Raw genomic sequence first — 18,200 nt, forward strand, 5'->3', positions numbered from 1 at the left:
ATGTATGCCTTGTTTCATAAGCATAGGTAAAATAGTTTCCTTTGAACAATTGTGGATTTCTTTCTCTGAAAGGAGAGCATAAGGGACTGTCAGGCTTTTGAATAACAGTTTGCAGGACTGCCTATTGTTTGTTTCCATTATACCTTTGATGATTTTTTACGTAGCTTGAACTTTTTGAGGTTTGTTTTTCAACACTCCGAGAAATATGCCATACCTAAAAGGTGCTATAAAATATGCATGACACACAATTTTCATTACAGCTAAGTTGGTTACTTTATTCAGAACTTTCATTGATTAAAAAAACTGTCCAATTGTTTCACTGTTCAGGCTGTTCCACTACGTATGAGCACAGAAAAATTCTGTGATTCTACAGTGGATGGGTGTCTATGATATTGGATTGTATTCTGTGGATCACTTCTGCTAAATTCTTGTAGATGTACTTTACCTGTGCAGTCCTCAAACTATTGGGCACAGTTTCTGCTCAAGGGCTTTATGATATATAATAATTAAAAGAGCCTCTAGCTTGGCTGCAAATTTTATAATTTGAAAGGTTGCAATCTACTCAGTCAATATCAAAAACTTCCTTTCACTTTTTTTGTTTCCTGTCTGTCTTCCTACCATTCTTATTGACCTTCTAATTGTACTACTTGATGGTTGAAAATATTTACATCAAAGATTTATTGTAGCTAGGAGAATAAGAATCCTTAAATGTAGGAGATGGAGTGTGGGAGCACATTTCGACACAGTTGTATTTTTATCTTTTTCATGTGATAAGAATGTATGCAAAAAGCTGACAGCTGGTCATTGCAGCAGTGACAAGAAGCAACCAATGCCAGATACGTAAGACAGACAGATGACAGCCATGAATTTTAAAATGCCACTGACAGTTACTTAATCTTTGTACAAAAGAATCTGTGTAAGGTTTTTATACATCAGAGTTTTGGTATCTCACTCTCTCCATCTGCAAGGTGTCATTAGGGTAAGGTGTACCTGATACAACTACATCAACTGTAATTATTTTTTAAAACTGAACTTAATGAGTATAATGCTGTATAAAATACCACTGCAAGAGGAAAAAAAGAGTCATGGATTTGGAAAACTAGTTTTCTGTGTAATGAGAAATTTTATTATAGTTAACAGGTTACAATTTAAAAAATTTTGTCATTCTTACTTGTGGAAGAAATTCATTTATGTTTAAAACATTAAGCATGCTGCAATCAGTCATTAGTTAATTCACTTGAATATAAGTGATGAGTTACACCTATAGTTTCAAGTGATGTAAGGACAGACAAGAAGAACTGTTCTAATACACTCCTGGAAATTGAAATAAGAACACCGTGAATTCATTGTCCCAGGAAGGGGAAACTTTATTGACACATTCCTGGGGTCAGATATATCACATGATCACACTGACAGAACCACAGGCACATAGACACAGGCAACAGAGCATGCACAATGTCGGCACTAGTACAGTGTATATCCACCTTTCGCAGCAATGCAGGCTGCTATTCTCCCATGGAGACGATCGTAGAGATGCTGGATGTAGTCCTGTGGAACGGCTTGCCATGCCATTTCCACCTGGCGCCTCAGTTGGACCAGCGTTCGTGCTGGACGTGCAGACCGCGTGAGACGATGCTTCATCCAGTCCCAAACATGCTCAATGGGGGACAGATCCGGAGATCTTGCAGGCCAGGGTAGTTGACTTACACCTTCTAGAGCACGTTGGGTGGCACGGGATACATGCGGACGTGCATTGTCCTGTTGGAACAGCAAGTTCCCTTGCCGGTCTAGGAATGGTAGAACGATGGGTTCGATGACGGTTTGGATGTACCGTGCACTATTCAGTGTCCCCTCGACGATCACCAGTGGTGTACGGCCAGTGTAGGAGATCGCTCCCCACACCATGATGCCGGGTGTTGGCCCTGTGTGCCTCGGTCGTATGCAGTCCTGATTGTGGCGCTCACCTGCACGGCGCCAAACACGCATACGACCATCATTGGCACCAAGGCAGAAGCGACTCTCATCGCTGAAGATGACACGTCTCCATTCGTCCCTCCATTCACGCCTGTCGCGACACCACTGGAGGCGGGCTGCACGATGTTGGGGCGTGAGCGGAAGACGGCCTAACGGTGTGCAGGACCGTAGCCCAGCTTCATGGAGACGGTTGCGAATGGTCCTCGCCGATACCCCAGGAGCAACAGTGTCCCTAATTTGCTGGGAAGTGGCGGTGCGGTCCCCTACGGCACTGCGTAGGATCCTACGGTCTTGGCGTGCATCCGTGCGTCGCTGCGGTCCGGTCCCAGGTCGACGGGCACGTGCACCTTCCGCCGACCACTGGCGACAACATCGATGTACTGTGGAGACCTCACGCCCCACGTGTTGAGCAATTCAGTGGTACGTCCACCCGGCCTCCCGCATGCCCACTATACACCCTCGCTCAAAGTCCGTCAACTGCACATACGGTTCACGTCCACGCTGTCGCGGCATGCTACCAGTGTTAAAGTCTGCGATGGAGCTCCGTATGCCACGGCAAACTGGCTGACACTGACGGCAGCGGTGCACAAATGCTGCGCAGCTAGCGCCATTCGACGGCCAACACTGCGGTTCCTGGTGTGTCCGCTGTGCCGTGCGTGTGATCATTGCTTGTACAGCCCTCTCGCAGTGTCCGGAGCAAGTATGGTGGGTCTGACACACCGGTGTCAATGTGTTCTTTTTTCCATTTCCAGGAGTGTATTTTTTGATCAAAAATCACTGTGGCCACCGTGATGAAAGCCTGGTCTACTGGAATTTCCTTTTGACTTTAGTAACACTTCAGCAAAAACTAAACTGACTGAACATGACCTCAAGGCAAGAGGTAAGCTGAGGATCCTACTGCCCCACTCTTTTTCCACTGTGAACTATCAATGTTCACCACAATGCAGTGAATGGTGTTGGAATGTCTCATGTACAACAGAGTAATCACTACTTTGTTATTTTGAGGCCATTACAAATATCTTCATCACAAAAAATTGGCACATTAACAAGTTAGTTGCTACAACATTGACTATCAGTACAGATATTTCTCTCACTCACTTTACACAGTTAAACATATGACCTCTGGACCACAAATTATTATTTTATTTCATTATTATAGACACTGGTAAGGATTATCAAATAATCTTACAATGTATTTACATTAAATATACCCTGTTAGTCCTATTTGATGTTGTTAGAAGGAATGCACAAGTAATTATTTGATATTGTTAGAAGGAATGCACAAGTAATTATAAGAAGTCTCCTTTGTGAGCTAACTGTACTTTGCCAATATTATGCCAATGAACTAAAGTCTGTCACCTACCTCACCTAAAATTGTATTTTTATAAGGCAAGTGATTCAAACTGTGAATCATTGATATTGTAATCATAGGACACTATGTTTTTTAGTTAATGAAATGCATTTTTTACATTTATGTACAAGCTGCAAGTCTGTGGACCACTTGGAAATCTTATCAAGTTCTGACTGAACATTTGTACAGATTTTTTCAGATAGCACTTCATTACAGCTTACTGCACCATCTATAAGAAATTTGAGGTTGATGTTAAAATTGCATGCCAAGTCCTAAATATTCAGCATGAACAGCAAGAGTCTCAACACACTTTCTTGATATGTGCCTGAACTTCCTTCAACATCTTTCGATGACTCTCCATCTGAGATAATATGCTGCATCATCCCTATCAAGAAATACTCAACTGACTCACAAATTTTATTTGATTCGTCACATAATCTTACTTTTGCTAATAAATGTTCTTGAGGTACAAAATCAGGCTGTTGGAAGTCAAATAGTATTGCATGCAGCTGATTTCCTTCATTCATGGCTTTCAGTATATCATGAGAGAGAAGTGAAAGCAGGGTTTCGCATGATCAACATTTTCAGGATCTGTGCTGGTTAGCATGGTGGAGTAATACTTCTGCATATATGGCAATGAAGTTACTTTAACTATGAGCTGTACATTGTTTAAATTGCATTTTAATGAGCAGGCTTTTAGGCAAGTACATTTTTTAGTAAAGGCCTTCAAGTTCTTTCAGAAAACCAAATTTTATTTTCATGATATTTCATCAACTAACAAATTTTTATATTAATAGTATCATCAACTAACAAATTTTTATATTAATAGTTTCATCAACTAACAAATTTTTATATTAATAGTTAAGAAGGATATAAGATACAAAACTGGATTTTTGAAATATTTCTATTCTAAAATTTGAATAATCAATCCAAAAATCTTGGAACAGGTTAATGATAGTATCCAAATTACAAAATTTAGAGAGAAGTACAAGATGTTCTTTATGCAGAAGAAAATCAAAGCTTTCAAATGAGGTATGTCAATTCAAAAAACAAATAATTATTAGTGATGTTGATTATCAAATATCCTGGCTGTTTTGAATCTCAAATTTTGAATATTTCCTTAAATAAAATGTTTATAAATGCAAGACTTGCACTATAATCATTAGCCATGTTTCAGGTACATCCTGAGCAACAAATGTGAAAATACAGTGTATAATAAAATATTTTAGCATTACATACATTATTGCACATATTTTATGAGAGGACGATTAGCTTATTTCAGTCTTAAAATGGAAAAACCATAATTAACATAGAATGATCAAATCACAGATGCTATACAAAATATACAGATTTCTATATTTGTTACTTACTAAACTTTCAATAGCATTATCATAACAACTCTATGTTTTAGTAATCAGTACAATCAGTGTTAGTGCCTGATAGCAGGCATCAGTGAAGAAGTACAATTAACATAGAGAAACAGTACATAATATGAAAAAACAAAAGAAATCAATAGTTTTTTTCACAGGGTATGAAGGTGAATATATGCTTCAAACTGTTTCTCTCTTATCAGGGGTTTGCCAAGAGCTACAACTTGCTAGTGTATTATAAATTGTTTAGTAACTGTTTCTTGAGCACAGAAAATGTGTGTCACAATACAGTTATATCTTGTGTGGAATTTTCTATCTTTGTGGCAGTGTATGTACTTATTTAAATAGTTCATGGTTATCATCTTGTGACACTCTTCCTCACATAAGGTATAAATTTAAATTTCATTTCAGACATTTCATTGTACTTTGAATGTAGAACAGTTAACTTGAAATGACAGAACATCTAGCTTTTTGATCAGGAAATGATACAATATTGTGCCATTTCTTAGGTTAACATATTGAAGATGTCAATGAGTGTTGATCAAGCCATCACACCAATCTGTTCATTGCGGAAGTCCAGTATTTGTCTCATTTCCAAATTTTTGGTTAATTGCACAAAATTAAAATTTTTATTCTTTGAAATAAATTAATTTTCTTCATTTATTCATGCCAAACAGATTTAAATTTTTTATATCCACCACTCACCCCAAAAACTCAACAATTCCCATTACTTCTCAGGAGGTCACAGCTGTTGTCGCGAATATAAGCTCTCAACTATGCATTGAATTTCAAATATTATTATGATCAATACTCTATGTAATTTAAAATTAATAGAAATTGTACAAATGAATGTAATGTGACAAAGTGGTCAACAGAAAACAAAGACATGTTATGCATAAATAGTTTCAAAAAATAAAGAGATTTCCAATGATAAATTCTGGAAGATGTATATATTTAACAATTAGTAATACAATATGCAACTTTTCATTTAAAATATGTTTGCTACAATAGGGGAGACTCCAACACTAAAGCCTTATCATTTTATACAAAATATACTATTCTAGTCCACCTTGGAGACTAATAAATAAAGATTGTTTACACTGTTTTGTTCTGAGTAATCAATCTTCTGATTGATTTGATGTGGCCCACCATCAATTCCTCTCTTATGCCAACCAATTCATCTCAGAGTAGCTCTCATCCTAAATTTTCAATAATTTGTTGAATGTATTCTAATCTTTATCTTCCCCTATAGTTTTACCCTCCAATGCCCCATGTAGTACAATCGAAGTTATTACCTGATACATGTCTACATCAGTACTCCATACGCCACCTAACATTGTACCATATGTCTTAATATCATTTTTGCACACATATCCTATCATTTTGTCTCTTCTTGTAGCCAGTGTTTCCCATATGTTTCTTTCATTGCCCAATCTATGGAGAACTTCCTCATTTCCTGATTTTACCAAACCTGCCCAATTTTCAAGGTCCTCATCTCAGTCACTTTGATTGTTTTCTTTTCTAATTTTCTCATAGGCCAAGACTCACTACCATATAATGTAGTGCTCCAAATGTATATTCTCAGATGCTTCTTCTGCAGATTAATGTCAATGAATGATACTTGCAGACTTTTCTTGGCTTGGCTAGGAATGACCTCCTTACTTGTGCTAATCTGCTGTTTATTCCTTCCTTGCTTTATGCATTATGTGTTATTTTGCATTTTGTGGCCCTCACTTTTGATGTTAAATTCATTTCTAATCTTATTTCATTTTTCGTCAATTTACTCGCAATCCACGTTCTGTATTCACTAGGCTGTTCATTCCATTAACTTCACTTTCTCTGATGATAGGAATGTCTTCAGCAAATCTTTTCATTCATGTCCTTTAATGCTAAATTTTAATCCGATTCTTGAAACTTCCTTTTATATACACCACTGCTTCTTCAATATGTAAATGGAATAGTAGGGGCAAAACATTACAACCTTGATTTTCAACATATTTAATCTGAGCACTTCATTCTCGGTCCTCTATTCTTACTGTTTCCTCTTGTGTTTCCTATTTTTTTAGTATGTTCTATGTTATCTATTGTCTCTCTCTGTACCTTACTCCTATTTTCCTCAGAATTTTAAACCTCTTTTACCGATTTGCATTGTGAAATGCTTTTTCCAGTCATGGAAGGAAGCTTCTAAGATGTTTTAAAGCAGGCAGTAGGACAGCCAATATGTGAGAAAGGTTCAAAGTGAGATTCCAATATTTTCAAAATTATTTGAAAAAGTTATTGCAGTCTAGATCCAAAATTTCATGGCAAAAATCTAATATCATCACATTAAATCAGTTTGGCTTCTAAAGAGGCATGAGTACAATATGTGCCATCAATAAAATTGTACAGAAAAATTGCTTCTCTCTGGGCTAATCCCAAAAAGTCACCAGAATTTTCTGTAAACTTCCAAAAGTTTTAGACTCTGTAAACCACTCTCTACGGCTACATAACTTAGAGATCGTGGTGCGCTGAAATGGTTCAAACTATATTTAACAAATAGAAAGCAAAGGGTAGGTGTAATGCCAAGTACAGGAAATAGTTTCTCAGAATGGAAAATTATTTCACAGGGAATCCCTCATGGTTCCATCTTAGGTCAGTAACTGATTTACCTCTAAATATAACATCCCACTCAGTTTTATTTGCAGACAACAGATCTCTACTCACTGAAAGTGAGACCATGGAATAAATTTCTAAAAGATTCACTGACATCACAAATAGTTTAGAACAATGGATGTAAATGCATGAAAACTAAACATAAGAAAAAAACTTACACAACTTAAAACTGAACAATCAGAATCAAGTGACTTCCAGATTGCCCATAAAAATCAGAAATGTAGGGAAGCAGAATCTGTCTAACTGCTGGGGATATTTTTAGAGAAAACTAACCATATTTTCTCATGAAAGCTCCTTGGCGAATAAGCTAAAGTCTTGCATTTGCAATGACAATATTGTCCCACAAAAGTGACACTGACATTGGTACATTGTTTCCCATAGCTATTTTGAAGCTTTTGTAGGATATGAAATAATCTGTTTGGTGATGCAAGCAGTGTAAATAGAATGTTATTACTTAAGAACAACTACAGAATCTGCCAAAAAATGTATACACACTTTAAGGAACAAAAAGTATTGCTTATGTGCTTATTTTACATTTAATAATTGATCACACATGTTGTACAACATTCAGTTTAGCATATGGTTACTTTAAACCTTCAAAATGTTCACCATTGGTAGCTATAGGCATAACTGAACAATGAGCTTACGGCGTAACTACGTCAGTCAATGTTACAGTGGAGATTGCTGCACACGTCACTGTAATCTCCTGGTGAATTTCCTCCAGCATACACAACTTATATCAATAGACGTTGTCTATCACAGTTCACCACAAATAAAAGTGCATAGGTTTTAGATCTGGCGACTGTGGAGGGAACTCTATGGGCCCTCTTCATCCAATCTAATGCCCTGGAAAATTATCATCCAGGAAAGATCGTACAGCTAGGTGGTAGTGTGGTGGCCCTCCTGTCCTGCTGGTAGAAGACCTCTTCATCAGCTCCATTAAGCATACATTTGCCTGGCAAAATTGATGTGTGTAACATTTCCAGGTACACTTCTACATTGACAGTAGCATCAAAGAAAAAGGGTCCTACTAAGCCCCTGGATGATAGTCCACATCATACATAAACCCCTGGTAGATTGACCACTTTATCCACATAAACATGTGGATTTTCTGGGGCCCAGATGACACTGTTATGTCGATTCATGGTTCCATTAAGTTTAAATTGTGCCTCATCACTCCACACTACTTTCATCACAAATTTTTCCTCATCAGCTACCATTTGTTAATACCATTCACAAAATTACATTTAGCGATCAGGATCGTCATCATTAATTGCGTGCAGTAACTGTGGAACGTAAACTTTCCAATTTGCAGCTTTCAGAACTCTTTGTGCACTTGTACTGTTAACCCCTACTTCATGTGCACATTGTGTACCAGATTTTGTGGAGAATTAACACGCGTTTCCAATGTGAATATCTCAAATTGTTCTGTGCAGTTTGAACTTGTCAATGATGTGTTTAATTGTTAGGTGGGTTGGTGGTTCTGTTTCAAACTCCCACCTCTACTGATGTTGCATTTCAAAGGCATTATCAAACTTGAAAAACCACTTCACGATACATTTCCATTGCTTGAATGTCAAGCATGCTCTAGCCATCTTGTTTTCTCAATACCAACATGAAAGTACTAACATCTGTTGAGCCAAAGACCATACTACAACACACTCATAGCTCAAATTGAATGACAATATCAGTATCTCAGTATAGCCTGACAAAGAATTTGTACATTTTTCTGGACCACTTTGTATCATTAGATATGTGTAACACTAAGCCTAGAGAGAGTCATGCCAACCTTTGTTCAAGGATGCAAAAATTTTAATTGTTTCATGTATTTACATTTATGAATTATTTATAGAGAACCATTTTCAACAAATGTATGACACAGGAAGGAAAAGTAATTTCATGTTGCCACCTCATAGGCTAAAACTCTGTTCTCAGACTCCTCATTACAAGGCTATAAAAATTTATAATAAATTAAAAATGAAAAACTCCCACAATATGGAACTCAGTTATCTGAAGATAAAATACTCACCATCCTAGAGCAAAAATGTTGCTATTAGGCTTTTCATCTTGAATAACACATTTTGTGGATTATTTATAAAAGTTATACACTATAATAAGAATGTTTCATATATGAATCACTAAGTGTAAAGATACTTAACTCACATAATACAAGGCACCGTGCAAGTTATTAATTTTTTTAGAAGATTATGTTGCTTTATTTATTAAAATGGAGCTGGAAGCTTAAGATATGTGCATTAAAGTGACTAAATGTTGAAACTGGCCAATTGTACAGACAATAGAAATAATAAAACCTACTTGGACCCTATTTTCATTCTCAAAACACCTTGAGGTTGTGGACCACTCAAAAATAAAATTTTATTTATTTAATTTGTGTCTTGTAGTTGATAATAATGGTCTGGCTGATATATTAAAAAATCTTTTCTAGTACATAACAATTTTAGCCACCGGATGACGTGACAATACAAGCAATAAGTTTCATATGTATAAATTTGATAATGGAGATTGAAGGTTGAGTTGAGCAACATATAGCTGATAAGTGAGGTGGCTGTATAATGTAAGTGGAATGTAAGCTGTGTATCTGCTTCCAGGTAGGTAATCCATGTTGTTGAGTAAGCCGCACAGCCAAGAGCTAGCACGCAGTACACTAACACAGCAAGATTCTGATTGTATCTGACACAGATTATATGTCCATCAAAGAGACCTAGAAAAAACTGCAAAAAAATGATGAGTCCAAAAAAGTCTTTACCAACTGTTTAACACAAAAATCAGTAATTTTATTAACGTATTGTTATTATAAGAAATACTCATGACTACACCCTTTTCACAAATAAATGACATGCCACATAAAATATCATGAAGAATGCTATCTAAAGAGCTTACTGTTACATCAAAAGAGGAATTAATTATAAACAAAAAGACATCATACTATGATACTTGTTGGCCAAAACAGGAAGTCTGCTACAATTATACATCAAAAACTTAGTTTTTGCACAAGTAGTATATATTGTTGTCTTTTATTGATGTATTGGTAAGAAATTGTGGTAATATGATGCTGTCAGTGAGTCATTTGACTAAATTAGTAACACAGGGCATGAAGAATTGAGTTGTGAGCTTGTCTATAATCCAGCAGTTCTAATTCATGGTGTGAAATGATTATACAAAAGACAAAATTTTTGCTATATAGAAAATTAATCTGTGTAATATTATAATACCGAACTAATCATCTGACTGCACTGCTATACTAAAATCATTTTTAATTATTGTGAATATTAGTATCTGTAAGGTCGCCAATTGACCTGTCAGCTAGGCTGTTCATTCCATTCTGTAGGTCCTATAATTGTTGTTCACTTTCACTGATAATAGCAACTACTGACTGTAATAAAACTAAAGTTGAGTCAAATCAACCCTGTATCGGGATACATCATTGTCGACATGGACCATTTATAATTTCTTAGTTTCTGTTTCATTTTTGTGCTTTAACTTGTTATGCTACGATAGATCATTATTATTGAATTTATACAGGACACAATGCAATTGCACAAGCCAGTCCCTAGAACAGTAGCTGAGCTACTAAAAGTGTTAAATGGTTGTGTGCCTGTCCAGTGATAGTCACACCAGAGACATCACTCATCATGCAGTAGTGAGCAGTAGGATGTTAAGTTGCAACACAAGTAACAAATAACATTGTCAGGCATTCTAAAATAATTTAATCCTGTTTCTTCCAAGTGTCAACGCATGATATAGACAACAAAATGTTTTAGGAAACTAGTAACTTTTACAACAGGTTTTTGTGTTGCTTCAATTGAAATCTCATTTTGTGTATCTGCTTCAATTCTTATAGGGAATTACCAGCTTTCTGGTTTAACAGATTAAAAGATACTCAAAAGATTTAATTTAAAATTATTTGTTCACTGTCTTGTAATACATTGCACCAGCCAAAATGCAGTCCCACTGTGAATGTTGTTCTCAAACATGGGATGAGTGGGCTGACATTTGTAAGCAGCTGGAAATCATGCTGACTACTGTTAATTGATTGGCAGCTGCTGCAAATTGGTATGCTGGAAGAGCTCCTGATAGTTGTGTGCATATGATACCTTTACCAGGGGTACGTCAAGTATTGTACTCTCCTGCGGATCCTGTCTTCTCTGCAGGAAGTACAGGATATGTCATTATCCATACATCTGACTCTGAGTGGTGTGCCAAGTGCAGATCTAAGCATCCTGTACAGCGTGGACGGGGACCAGGGAGGACTCAGGGTGTTAAACTGATCCTCCTAACCAACAGAGTTTGAGGTGCTGTCTTTCACTGAAACTGAAACTCAGCCAGTGGGATAGCTTCACCTGTGTTGGAGACACCTGTTTTGTCCAGTGTCAGGAGGAGGCAAACACAAAAGGGAAGAGGTCTATTAATCATTGGCAGTTCAAACATAATGTAAATGATGGGACCCCTTAGGGAAATGGTAGCAAGGGGCAGGAAAGGACACCTGGTGCACTCAGTGTGCATGGCTAGGGGCCTCATTGAACATGTTGAATAGGCTATTTCAGCACCCCCTGAGGGAACAGAGTGCAACCAACTGCAGATTTTGGTGCACATTGGAACAAATGATGGTTGTTGTCTGGGATCTGAGGTCATTCTTGGGTCATTCCAGCACCTGTCAGAGAAGATTGTGAAGACCAGCCTTATGTGTGGAGTTTCAACGAAGCTCATAATTTGCAGAATTGTCCCCAGAGCTGGCCGTGGTCCTTTGGTTTTGAGAGAAGTTTTCACGTCACTACTCTCTCGAATTGTTTTAAATTGTCGCTCTTTGGTTTATTTATTTATTTTTTGATTATTGGCGTAACAACGCATATATGGAAAGAGTTACGTGAAATACTTTTAACAATGCTGTGCTTTGAATTTCTTTATCATCGTTACCTTTTTGCAAAATAAAATGTATCTATGGAAGTCTTATTGTTCTGTATCTGGCCTACAATTTAAAGAACGATTTTTCTTAACTGCAACTCATGCTAAGGATCAATATAACTTCCCTACTTCATAGTTATTAAAAGTTGAAATTACTTTTAATGAACACTGATGTTACAGTTCGTATGATCGTTCAAAAACACAAGTTCGCAGTGGATTTTATTTCTTGGTGAAATACTATTTCATACCACGACTAGCCCAAGAACATGAGACTCTCATAAAAAAAATTACGTTATCACTATAAAATTTGCCAGATCAGAACGGAGCACAGCAAGATTACTATCAGATTTTGAAGGTACATTAAATTATTTGCACTGTAAATTATATCCTATCAGCAGCCCGCGTCAACCTGCAACACATCATAAAATCTGCTGATCTTCACTGCCAGCCTGGGAGCTAAAAGAAATAATATTATTTTACTATTATTTTACCGCTTCCTTGCGGTATGCTCGACTATATTGTAAGTCGTTTAAATACGCCGCGGCAGCGGCTCTTCGTTCTCCACGCAGCTCAGCACCACAGATAATATTTATATAACTGAAAAATGTCTCAACAGGATGGGATAATAGGCAAGCAAGCTTTAACAATTAATAATACAAGTTTTCATTTAAACAACTCTATTAAAACATTTAAATATCTCATTAATTACAGACCTGTGTGAATTCACACGTAATGGCGTACATTTCCCAGTCTCGACAAAAGAATGCTACATTCGCGTTCTCCACGACAACAACAGGAGATCTTACTCTCACAACTTCCAGATTAAGAAGACAAAGAATTTAATTTACATCACGCATTATATACTAGTTCCTTTTGTAATCTCTGTTCAACATTTATCTTCTGTGGCGGTTTTATTACTCGCCGACGCAGACGTTCTCAAAAATAAATAATAAAAAAAAATACATAATTTTACACAATGACACAATATGATACATCTAATTTTCTAATTACTACATAATATGTTGTTTTTGTTTCTTACTAGACGTTACAAAGTGAAAGAACTGAACCAGTGACCCTGAAGGTTATGTGACAAGCTAGGCTGTGATTTCCTCGACTTGAGTCATAGGGTTGAGAACTTTAGGGTCCTATTGAATAGGTCAGGTGTGCACTAAACATCAGAGGCTGCTACTCAGGTAACTGGCTGTGTGAGGGGTGCACACAAGGGTTTTGTATGTTAGGCAACTCTCCATCCAGTCTAGCTAATAACAGCTGTAGGAAACCCAGCAGTATCAGTATAAGACTGAGAGGAATCCTAAAGGTAAACTGTAAAAGCATTTGCAACAAAGAACCAGAGTTTGAAGCACTCATGAAAAGCAGTGAAGCTCACATAATTCTAGGTACAAAAATCTGGTGGAAACCTGAAATTGATAGTAGTGAGATGTTTGAAGAAAATTTAAGTGTGCATCAAAATAATAGGCAAATGGGAAATGGAGGTGGTATATTTGTCAATAGTAGACAAGAAATTCAAATCCACCGAGATAAAAATTGAAGCTGCATGCGAGATTGTTTGTGCAAGAGTCAATATCAGGGGTGGACATAAAGGGAAAATAGGATCCTTCTATCACCCACAAAACTCATCTCCTGATGTAACCAAAAACTTCAGAGAAAACCTCATTTCACTTGTATGTAAGTTCCTCAGTCATACTGTAATCATCAGAGGAGATTTTAATCACCTAACAATTAATTGTGAAAATTACAGTTTTGTTAGTGGTGGGCATGATAAGACATTCTGTGAAACTTTACTAAATGCCTTCTCTGAAAACTACCTAGACCACAAAGTTAGGGACCCCACTCAGGATGGAATAATCTAATGGCAATGAATAGACCTCATCTATTTGAGGATTTCCACATTGTTACTGGTATCAGTGACCATAACATGGCTGTGGGCAGAAAGATATACATGTTCAGTACACTAGATAAAAAAATCAGTAGCATCATATCTCAGTGAGGAACTTGAAATATAGCGGAGATGCTGAGTCACAGTTAGGTACAACAAAAAGACGGTGACAAATAATAGCTTTCAGCCAGTAAGGTCTTTGTCAGCATTAGACAGCAAACACACACATATACACATGCAAATGCAGCTCACACAAACACATGACAGCAGTCTCAGTCAACTGAGGCCACACACATTGTTACATTCTATCCTGGATTTTTTGTTGGTTGAGGAAGTTGAAACTTTCAGCACAGGTCAGGAGCAAGTAGAGGCACTCTGGCCCAAGTTTAAAACAATAGTTGAACTTGCACTGGAAACATACATACCCAATAAAACAGTTCATAATGGTAGAGAACCTCCATGGTATACAATTACTGTAAAGAAACTTCTATAAAACAGAAATTATTGCATAATAGGAGCAAAAAAAAGATAGAGAGATGCTGAGTGAAACATGTTTGGCCGTCAAGAGAGCAATACATGGTGCCTTCTATGACTACTCCAGCAGAATAGTGTTGAGTGATCTTCCACAGAACACAAAGAAATTCTTATCGTATGTAAAGGCTGTTAGTGATACCAAAGTTAGTGTCCACTCTGTAGCATATGAGACAGGAAATGAAACTGAGGGTAGCAAAGCCAAAGCTGGAATGCTTAACTCAGTTTTCAAATCTTCCTTTACAAAGGAAAATCCAGGAGAATTGACCCTATTTAATCCTCATAGCATTGAAAAGATGAATGAAATAAGTGTTGCAAAAAAACGGGAATCCTGTCGACCACTGTTAAAAAATTTAAAAGTACTATCTATCCCCTCACTTTACATATATGAGATGGTGGTGTTCCTATATAAAAATCAACATACACTAGACAATTTCCGTTTTGACCACAACTACAGCACTCGCCACAGAGGTAACTTCAAACTTCCAACACATCGTTTAAAACTTTATGCCCAAACGCCAGAGTATATGGGGTTAAAAATTTTCAATAAAATAAAAGGCAGTAATATATTTAAAATGGAGATTGGTTCACTGAAAAGATTGCTCTTTACTCTCCTGGTGGAAAAGTGTTATTATTCTGTCGATGAATTCATTGAGGACAGCGTCACAATCTGAACACAGGGATTGTAATACATTTATTATATTATGTACATGTGTAGCTGTAACTTAGAAATGTAAAATATAATGTAAACTTTTGTATTTCTCTTAAAAAAAGTGAAAAAAGTTTCTTTTGTAAACCTTGACATGTCTCCTGTACATCAAATCAAATGATTTGAAAATTGTATGTAATGAGATGAATAAACCACATAACATAACATAACATAACAAGTATTAATGTCAGTGGTGTTGAAAAACAGCTGAAATTGCTAAAATTGAACAATGCTCCCAGCCCTAATGGAATCCCTGTCAGATTCTATACTGGATCTGAGTTGGCCCTCTTCTAATTATAATCTACTGTAGCTTCCACGAACAAAAAACTGTGCCCAGTTCTTGAAAAAAGGCACAGGTCACATCTGTCTGCAAGAAGGATAGCAGAAGTGATCCACAAACCCATATCCATTATCCTTGATATTGATTTGTTGTTATATCCTAGAACATATTCTGAGCTCAAACATAATGAGGTATCTTGAACAGAATGACTGCCTCTGCCAGCCAGCATGGCTTTCTAAAACATCGATCGTGTGAAACCAAACTCGTATTTTTCTCACGTGACATACTGAAAGTTTTGGATCAAGGCAACCTGGTTGATGCAGAGTTTCTTGATTTCTGAAAAGCATTTCAGTTGAAAGCACACCTACACTTATTGTCAAAAGTATGATCATATGGGGTATCAAGTAAAATTTGTGACTGGACTCAGGACTTTTTGGTAGAGAGGTCACAGTATGTTATCTTGGATGCAGAGTCATCATCATATGTAGAGGCAACTTCAGGTATGCTTCAGGGAAGTGTGTTGGGACCCTTGCTGTTCATGTGGTATATTAATGACCTTGCAGACAATATTAATAGTAAAATCAGGACTTTTGCACATAATGCAGTTACCTATAATGAAGCACTACCTGAGAGTCAGATCTAAATAACCTATAATGTAGCACTACCTGAGAGTCAGATCTAAATAAGATTTCAAAGTGTTGCAACTTGCTCTACAAGTTCAAAAATGTAAAATTTTGCACTTGACAAAGCGAAAAAATGTAATATCCTATGACTATAATATCAGCGAGTCACAGTTGGAATTGACCAACTCCTACAAATACCTGGGTGTAACTTTTTGTAGGGATATGAAATGGTATACTCACATAGGTTCAGTCATGGTTAAAGCAGGTGGTAGGCTTCAGTTTAGTGGTAGAGCACTGGGGAAGTGCAATGAGTCTACAAAAGAGATTGCTTGCAAATCACTCATGTGACCCATCCTAGAATATTGCTCAAGTATGTGGAACCTGTACCAGATAGGACTAACAGGGATATTGAATGTATGCAGAGAAAGGCAGTGTGAATGGTCCCAGGTTTTTTTAATCAAGGAGAGAGTGTCACAGAGATTCTGAAGGAACTGAATTGGCAGGTTCTTGATGACAGATGTAAACTATCCCAAGACAGCCTATTAACGTAGTTGCAAGAAGTGGCTTTAAATGACTACTGTCGGGAAATACTACAATCCCCTACATATTGCTCACATAGGGATTGTCAAGATAAGAGCAGAATAATTACCTTACACACAGAGGCATTCAAACAATCATTCGTCCAGCACTTCCTTCATGAATGGAACAGGAAGAAACACTAAGAACTGGCACAATGGGACATACCCTTTGCCATGCACCTCACTGTGGTTTGCAGAGTATAGATGCAGATGTAGATGTAGAAGGAAATTGTACACTAATGGCATCTCTTTTGTGCCCCTGTATATTGTAACATGAGATTTTTCTGGAATAACATGTTCTGCTATCATCCTCTTCAGACAATGAAAATGTATTTTACTAGCTGTTAAGTAGTGGATTGCATACGGTGTGCACATTTTGTGGTTTTATGTGCAAATATGAAGAGAGAAATGTGAGCACAGTGCATTAACAAGATGCAACAATGAGCGAGGGGTTTTACTTGGAATGGAGAAGTTGTTTACATTTTCCTGTGAAGGCTTCAGGATGCTGTGGACTCCAGAGAAGAAGTAGTATGGGTGATAATGGTTTTCTATGGAACAAAAGAAGCTTTTTCAAATATCATTGGACTTACTATCTCCTTTATGTGTCATGCAATGAAGTATCATGTACAGACAGACATTGTAATAATCGTTATATTCACTCTATATTGTAATGAGTTGTGAGAATAGTTAAATACAGAAGAGTTCTTAAAACTGCAGTTACATTATTTTGTAGAGAGTTGCCACACTGTATGAGTTCTCTTACAGCCCTTGACTCTTTGCAGATGAAGACAAAATTCAGCAGCCAATATCAGTGGCATTGCTTAGCAGGCCCACAGTATCAAGAAAATACATGAGGGCAACTGTCCAGATTGAATAAGATAACTTTTATTAGTATCATGGTGAAACACCCATGTATGATGTTGTTTGGAGTATTTATATTGCAAGAACCCTTTTTAAAAGCACTTCCCTTAGTGACAAAAAGGATGCTTTACACAGTGACAGTGATAATGAAGAAATGGGAGGACATAATTCAAACAGCAGTGATATACAGCTCAGTGAATTACAGCTTATTTAATCTTTGCTGGTTGTGGATAGAGATGCTTTACCAGAAGAAGAAATTTATGTTCACAACATTCTTGTTCAAAGAAATTTTATTGAAATGTCTTGTGAAAGATTGTCATGTTTTCCTGCTGGATCTGAAGTTAAAGAAGCAAGTGATCCAGATTTCAGTCTGCAGATGCAACTAAAAGTGTGTGTAGTTATTAAGTGAATCCATAACTCTGTTCCAGGGTACCTTCACAGAATAGTACAG

This window comes from Schistocerca nitens, chromosome 5, assembly GCF_023898315.1.
Source record: "Schistocerca nitens isolate TAMUIC-IGC-003100 chromosome 5, iqSchNite1.1, whole genome shotgun sequence".
Classification (NCBI taxonomy): Eukaryota; Metazoa; Arthropoda; class Insecta; order Orthoptera; family Acrididae; genus Schistocerca; species Schistocerca nitens.